Source organism: Mustela nivalis, assembly GCF_964662115.1.
Source record: "Mustela nivalis genome assembly, chromosome: 2".
NCBI classification, from domain to species: domain Eukaryota; kingdom Metazoa; phylum Chordata; class Mammalia; order Carnivora; family Mustelidae; genus Mustela; species Mustela nivalis.
This window is the reverse complement of record NC_139021.1, coordinates 77815084-77823153: the sequence shown is the minus strand read 5'-3', so window position 1 is coordinate 77823153 and position 8070 is coordinate 77815084. Positions and strand designations below refer to the sequence as shown.

The 8070-nt window shown below is 39.7% G+C and overlaps 1 protein-coding gene across 2 annotated transcripts in view; it reads left to right on the top strand.

Annotated features, from left to right (window-relative positions):
- Positions 1-5681: 5681 nt before the first annotated feature.
- The window catches only part of CLVS1 (clavesin 1), a 181937-nt gene continuing 179548 nt past the window's right edge, over positions 5682-8070 (top strand). For both annotated transcript variants that reach the window (XM_082719003.1, XM_082719004.1), the window contains exon 1: positions 5682-5855. The gene's annotated coding sequence lies outside the window, so the exon portion shown is untranslated. The remainder of the gene's footprint in view (positions 5856-8070) is intronic.

Below are 8070 nucleotides of genomic sequence, written 5' to 3'. Positions count from 1 at the left end.
TTACATGGGAAATTGGCTAGATTGAACTTAATTTGACCTTAAATGTTATAAATGTCACTCCAAAGGAAATACTATCTTGGTAAGCATCGGGCCACATTGCTCAGGATAGGTTAGAATGTGGCAACCTAGCAACATTCCAGCTTAATGATGAATGCGGTCACCTTCACCCAATTAAAAGATAAGATCCATTAATGCTATACTGGTCCCAGCTGGAAGAAACATATGATCTGCTGTAGGACCAGCTTCCTTTGGGGCAACCCAAGACTGGCTTGCCAAATTGCTCCAAGAAATACTGAAACACCAATGAGCAGAAAATATCTGATAGAGGTCAAGACAGAGAAAGATGGACTAATTCAGAGATTTAGTTTATACATTCACTTTCCCACCTGTTAACATTTGCTTACCAGTTTAGTCTTTTGAGGAAATAAATGCTGAAATTTATAAATGTTTAATTATGTGGTTGTGTGGTTTTTTGAGCGCAGGTTGTTACTCAAAGAGCTGGATGTTTGCTGAAACCCAAATAAAACAAAAATTAGAGCCTAAATTAGAAATTCAATTTTAACCTAGGGCATATTCTGTAAATCCCATTTTGGATGTGACCAAGTAGTATAATGGAAAAAAAAAAAAAAAGAAAACCCAGACAGAAACCTCTCAAACTTTGGTGCCAGAGGTCATGGAGAACAAAGGAATAAGCAGCTTTCCCAGAGACCAGAGTAAGGTCCTAACAGCAACAACAACAACAAAAACCAACAAACAAAAAACCAAAAACCAAAAGACAACTCTTTCAAGCCAGTGTAGAAGGTCCTTGCCATATCTGTTCAGTGTGATTTCAGAATTACTGGGCTCAGTGACTGCTAGGTATCTTCCCACCCTTCTCTTTCTGAATAGGAACACTTCCTGTGGTTATCTAGTCTCTCTTTTGTATTGTCTATTAAGTGTGTTGGTGAGGGGGCATTGCAAATAATTTGTACTTTTTCTTATACATCTCCAGAACAAGAGGATCACAATTGCATGAAACCTAGAGATCTGGGCCTTGGAACCAGATGAAGTGACTAAAGGACACTTTGGAGATGGGTTGAGTGTTAAGAAAGAAGTTAACGGGCACCGGGGTGGCTCAGTAGGTTAAAGCCTCTGCCTTCAGCTCAGGTCATGATCCCAGAGTCCTGGGATCGAGCCCCGCATCGGGCTCTCTGCTCAGTGGGAGCCTGCTTCCTCCACTCTCTCTCTGCCTACTTGTGATCTGTCTGTCAAATAAATACATAAAAATCTTAAAAAAAAAAAAAAAAGAAAGGAAGGAAGGAAGATGTTAAGAGAGTCTTAGTAACCACAAGGGTAGGCTGTTGCAGAAACGTTGGCTACTCACCAAATATTCTTGTGCTTGCCCACATTTCCCAGCCCCCTTGCATTTGGAAGGGCCCTGTGTCTTGTTCTGGCCAAAGGGCCATGAGCAGAAATGATGTGTGTTACTTCCAGACTGAAGCTTAAGAGCATCCCCCAGCTCTCCATGAGCGATAATTCCTTGCCGTGGCAATTCCTCACCAGGCCCCTGGGTAACTAGGTGGAAGAGAGCCCCACTTTCCCTGCAACACCCCAATGAGTATAAACAAGAAAACCATTTTTGGGAGAAGCCACTTGGGGCTGCATAGTTGCTTCTACTTTCAGCATGACCTAACCTATCCTGACTAATGCAAACCTTAAAACTTCAAAATTGGACTGCACATTAAGTAATAGAAACATCAGTGACAATCTTCTATGATCATACATGGAGATGTACATCACAAAACTCTGAGGAGAAAAAAAAGAATAACTAAAATATTCTTTGTTTTGGATTTGATCTTACTCCTCATACATCTTTCAGCCCTTAAACAGCAAGGCAAGGCAGTGGTTTAGAAATGTGTCGTTTTGCCATTCTGACATCATCCTAACAGCTTTGTTATAAATATCAAGATTTCTGGGTATTATTTATCCCATTCTGCATGGACTCTCAACTTCAGCCCACCTCCTAGACAGACATCGACAGAGACTTCTGTCACTAGCCCACCACCAATTGGCTTCCTTCCTTCATTCTGACCTGGACCACAGCAGATCTAACACCAACAGGGTTTTTCAAGGCAGTAGAGAAATGAGTAACTGATTTGGGAACAGCAGGCACAAAGTCAGGCAGCATGAAAGATGCTTGTGAATAAGCCACACATTTACCCTTGGCATTGGCTGCTTAAACACCAAGGGGTACCTGGAGAAATCCTGTGCACAAATATATTAGCAGCAGTTGTGTGAGGAGCTGAAACAGAGTTGGAGTAGAGTGTGTAAAATTCCAGCACAATGTCCATCAGAGTGAGTAAAGGAAAGAAACCCATTTCAGAAGCCTCTGATTTATAGTTATCAGGCAAGAGCTTTGAGCAAAGATAATCTGGTCCCAGGAAATAAAAAGACAGATTCAACTTAGTAAAGACACATGTACGCAATAAAGGACAGTTGTTCTTACAGAGGAGTTTTAAATGGTCTGGAAAGGTAAGTATTGCCACAAACAACGCAGGGATAATCCTCAGGAATGTAAAGGGGAATGATACACTTTCACTGGCACGTTGGGAGGAGGAAGACCTTTTGATATATCAAGCAGATCTGTTCTAATTATCAATAAAAGTGATAAATATTTTTTCATTCGATCACTACAAGTAAAATTTAAAACTGCTTTTATTATTATTTTTTAAAAGATTTTATTTATTTGACAGACAGAAAGTGAGAGAGAGAGAGGGAACACGCGCAGGGGGGAGGAGGAGAGGGAGAAGCAGGCTTCCTGCCAAGCTGGGAGCCCAATGTCGGGCTCCATCCCAGAACCCCGGCATGATGACCTGAGCCGAAGGCAGATGCTTAATGACTAAGCCACCTAGGTGTCCCTTTAAAATGCTTTTAAAACCTTTGGAATGTAAGATTATATTTTGGCAGCCAGTAGCTTTTGTAGTTACCCTGCCTATGTGAATGGGTCCTACCACATGATCAGGCAGGAGCATTCTGGATTTATGTCCCAGCCTCTTATTAGTGGGGATAATTTTCCTTTATGAAGATTTCTAAAGGGACACCTGGGTGGCTCAGTCGGTTAAGTGTCTGACTCTTGGTTTTGGCTCTGGTCCTGATCTCCAGATAGTGAGATTGAGCCCCACCTCAGGTGCTACACTGGGTGCAGAGTCTGCTTAAGACTCTGTCTCTCCTTCTCCCTCTGCCCCATCCCCCTGCCCTCATTCTCTCTAAAATAAATGTTTTAAAATTTTTTTTCTCAAAAAGGAGACACACACACACACACACACACACAAGCATGTGTGTGTGTGTGTGGTATTTTTTTTTTCCTACTTTACTTCTTAGAAAATACAAATAAAATTGGTGAGGTTATTGCTGAGGTCATTCAAAAATCATAGTTGACAGAGAAGCAAAACTGGAAGGGAACACCAGCTGAACAAAGGTATCCACATTCATTTTAAGCTTTGAAAAAGGAGTTTTAAATCATAGCCTTATGAAACACATAGGTCTTGGTCTTGATTTATATTTCTATAAATGGCTAAATGGCTATAGAGAGGAGAAAAGGAGGAAGAGAAACAGAATAATTAACACGAACATCTCAGATGTCACAAAGCTTTTGAAAGGATGAAGAGTGTTAGAGTTGAGACTAGAGAAAACTTCTTTTAAAACATTCACATTTGATGCCACTTTGCAAGTCATGTCCATGATTAGGTGTATCTTAGAAGATGCCCTTTTAATTGAGCTTATTTACCTGTGATCAAAACTCAGCAGCAAACTCGGATCATTTGGGAATGTTATGCCTTTATGGATACATTTCTATATGAAATTCATAACTTTAAAAAATATTTTAAAATATATCTCGATGTGGGATGTTTAAATCATTCATTCATTCAGTCATCATTATTCTTCTAGTCAACAAATATTTACTGACTTTTATGATGTTCCAGGCACACTTCTAGATGTTTGAGAAGCAGTAATGAACAAAATAGAAAAATTTCTACCACATGGTGTTAACATTCTATTGGGGAGAGATAAAGAAAACAGATATGTAAATAAATACATAAGGCTTCATCACAGTTGGAACAATTTGGATAACTTTAAAGTTTCCATGACACATATGATAAAAAGATTGCTTTAAAATGTCTCATAAGTTTTTTTCTTTTATTAAATATGGAAACTTTAGATAATCTAAACACAAGGAAGAAAATGAAATTATTCAACTTGATAAAAAGCAAATTTACCTATAATTTCATCATGCTATCCCATGAACTTACCAACTTGATTTAGGGCAGGAGGAGAGTACTGTATTGGGTATCTTGCTTTTCCTTACCATTTTCTGAGCATTTTTCTTTGGTATTAACAGTTTTCAATTTTTTTTTTTTTTTTTGGTCAGAGAGAGTGAGCACAGGCAGAGTGGCAGGCAGAGGCAGAGGGAGAAGCAGGCTTCCTGCTGAGCAAGGAGCCCGATGTGGGACTCGATCCCAGGATGCTGGGATCACGACCCGAGCGAGTTGAAGGCAGCCACCCAACCAACTGAGCCACCCAGGCATCCCTCAAAAATATATTCTTAATTGCTGCAAGTATTACAGGCTATACACAAACAGTGTTAACGCTTTTATTATTTTTGACAAACTTTATGATTATAAATTAATGTACATAAATCTTTATCTGTATATCTGATTACATCCTCAGCAGAAGGTGCATACAGGGAATTATTTGCCTATATGCATGTGTATTTTATGATACTTGATGTATGTTACAAAATAGACCTATACAAAGGTTACATTTTCTTACTCTTATTGTAGTAATGTTACTGTTGTAACAGTATGAGACATTAAGTATTACTTAAAATTTCAGCTCAAACTGCACCTTGGTGCTAATCTTAAATTGTACTGTTCATTGTTTATTGGTGAAGTTGGTTTTTAAAAATATGTTCATTATGCATTCACCTTTCTTTAGTGAATTCTTTGTCATTTGCTTTTTATTTCATTTCCTCTTAAGCCATTAGAGGGTTTTTTTTTTTTTTAATATGAGGTATTTTCCATATGAAACATATTTCTTGCAATTTTTCCAAATGGTCATTTGTATTTACCCTTTCAGGATATTTTTGCATTTGAAAGTATTTTTATGCATCTGATCTTATTGATCTTTTTTAGGGGGATAATTGTTTCTATTCCTCTTGTGCTCAAAAAAGCTTCTCTATCAGTAAAACATTTCTTTCGTTTTTCTAGTTTATTTTTAAAAATAATTTACTTTTTAATTTAGCTCTTTAATCTCTGTGTAGTCAATTTTGGGGTAATGAGGCTTAATTTAAGCCTTTTCCAAATTGTTCATTTTCTCATTACCATTTGTTAATAAAATAATCCGTGCTTTCCTCCATAGGTCTGTGATACTTTTTTTCTCACTGGTTAAATTTACACACACACACACACATACACACTCCCGGATCTGTTTCAGAGGTTGCATTATCTCTTTAAAAGGTTCTCTTTTTAAGATTGGTGGTAGTTGGTGGGGGTGGGAAGTGATAGTTCCTGTACTTTTTGTCCCAGAGGTCACAAAATTACAATTCTTGGTATTGTCTTGATGGACCGAGGAAGAACAGCGGTGCGGAGGCACTTAGGACCCAGGGGAAAGCCAGGCTTGGTATAGAAGGACAGAGTCTCCGGCGCACACGCCTCCTACCAAAATCACAGCCCCGTGGAGCCGGGGCTCTCATTCACAGCTTTCTAGAGAAATCTGAGCCCGAACCTGCCAGAATAGGGGATCTCACCCACTCAGCTCAGCAGCGAGGACACCTGCAGAAACACATTCCTAAAGCAAGGCTGAGCGGCTGTGTGAAGGTATTTGTTGCCTTTTTTCTCCCTTCTGTATTTGCAGCGCCTCCCCGCCTTTCCCCCCAGCTCTTGCGATGCCATGGCTGCGGCGTTTCAGCACTTCGGTGCGTGGACAGCTCCCATCTGCAATCCCTCCGCACTCCATCCCTCCCGCACCCCACTTTCCACGCCTTCGCGGTCCATCCTCCTCCTCCCGGCGCCCGCTCAATCTGCGCTCCCTTACACCATCAGCACCCCCATCTCTCCACCATCACCGTCATGATCTCCACCATCACAAGCGCCGTAACTACAGTCAACACAACTGTGTCTTGTCACTTAGACAAAGCCCGAGGTCCGAAGGGTTGAGCAAAAGAACCCAAGTTTTCAGGCACAGGAAGGAAAGTTCAGGTGGACGACACCCTTGAAAACAAAGAGAAGCCTGCTTGAGAGAAAGGGAAAGTGAAGCCAGGATAGAGAGAGACCCAGGGCAGGGGGACAGATGGGGCACTTGCCAGACACCAGCAGTTAGCCAGCTGCCTTTCAGCAGATTAGGGGCTGTTTAGTTCAGGAAATTAACATGGCCTGGGGTATAGTGTTATTCCGGTAAAACAGACATGTAAGCTCAATCCATGTTTCTGGTTTTCCAATGGAGAATCACCAGGAAGCAGGGTGGGGGTGACTGATGACTCATATTCACGCACACGCCAATTTTCCTTCCTAAGCGTTTATTACAGAAACTCTGGAATTAAGTTTTTTACTGAATCGTTTTGTAAAATGAGAACCCGCAAAGATTAACTCTGTGACCAGAGTAAAAATTAAAACGTTGGTGATGATAACCTAACAAATGTGGCTCTCACTGGAAAGTGCTATTTCTTCAAATGTCTCCTCCTGTCTACTTATTTCAAATTTTCCAATCTTAAACCTCTCTTTGAAGCAGAGAAGATAGATCCCTTGCCCAAAAGGCCAAAGTAGTAATGATATTCAGAGCAGATGGCCTGTCTTTGTTCATCACGAGTCAAGGACTGACTCGGATTTGGAAGGCGAGATTTTTGTGTGCTTTCTCAGTAATCAGGCAAAAACACCATTTTCCCATAATAGTAAAGGGTAATAGAGTGCAAAAATTGAAAAGGCATTTTATGTAACTGTGTTCTGTCGGGCTCTGCTTTTAAAGTGCCATCATTTTCTATCTTAGCTGAAGGGAAGTTGGAACATCTTTCAAATATCTTGAAGGTCCAAATCCAAGTCATAGCACCTCTTTAATTTATCCAGGATCATCTGTTTTATAAGGGCTAACAAACAGCAGAAAATAAGTATCTGAGCCTGATAAATAAATAAAAATCTTTCAGTGAGTACCCATTTAATCAATTATTACTGAACAGCAAAGTATTGGGTGGATGATTTTGTTTTTGTTTTGTTTTTTGTTTTGGGGGGTATTTTTTTGCAAATCATTTTTCACAAAATTAACATCTTAATTAAAAATGAGATGGATTTTGTTATATGAGGATGGTGTTAGGTCACATGTCACAATAAAGTTTAAATCAGAGCATAGAAAATCCTCATTTAAAAATCACTCTTGTACATTTACCCTCCTTTCTTAAAAAGAAAGAGTCACTAAAGCAAGTTTGGTCTAAACTGGCTCACTAATTTTTCAAAAATAAAAAATAGTCACAAATAGGTAGCTTCTTAAAGAAGTTTTGAGGGAAAAGTCACACTAAATACTCTTCTGGAATGAGGTATAGTTGCATGTTCTCAAAAGTTACTTACTGCCATTAATTACAAAAACATTGACATAATTCAATTTGTCTCTAAAATTCATTCACTTTTGAACTCAAACTAAGAAGACTAGTGAAAGTATCTGGTGAAATGGATTTTAGAGAAGAAGAAAAATTGTTCATTTATGTACCATCCTTAGACTGGTGATGTCCACCATAAACAGGACCCCTCAAGTTCCAAAGAAACAAGATTCTTTTTTTTTTTAAGATTTTATTTATTTATTTGACAGAGAGAGAGAGATCACAAGTAGGCAGAGAGGCAGGAAGAGAGAGAGGGGGAGGCAGGCTCCCTGCTGAGCAGAGAGCCTGGTGTGGTGTGGGGCTCGATCCCAGGACCCTGAGATCTTGACCTGAGCTGAAGGCAGAGGCTTAACCCACTGAGCAACCCAGGAGCCCCCAAACAAGATTCTTAATAGCTGTTTACAAACAACGGTTCAACCCAGATAATTTTTTAAAGTGTACGTGTTGCC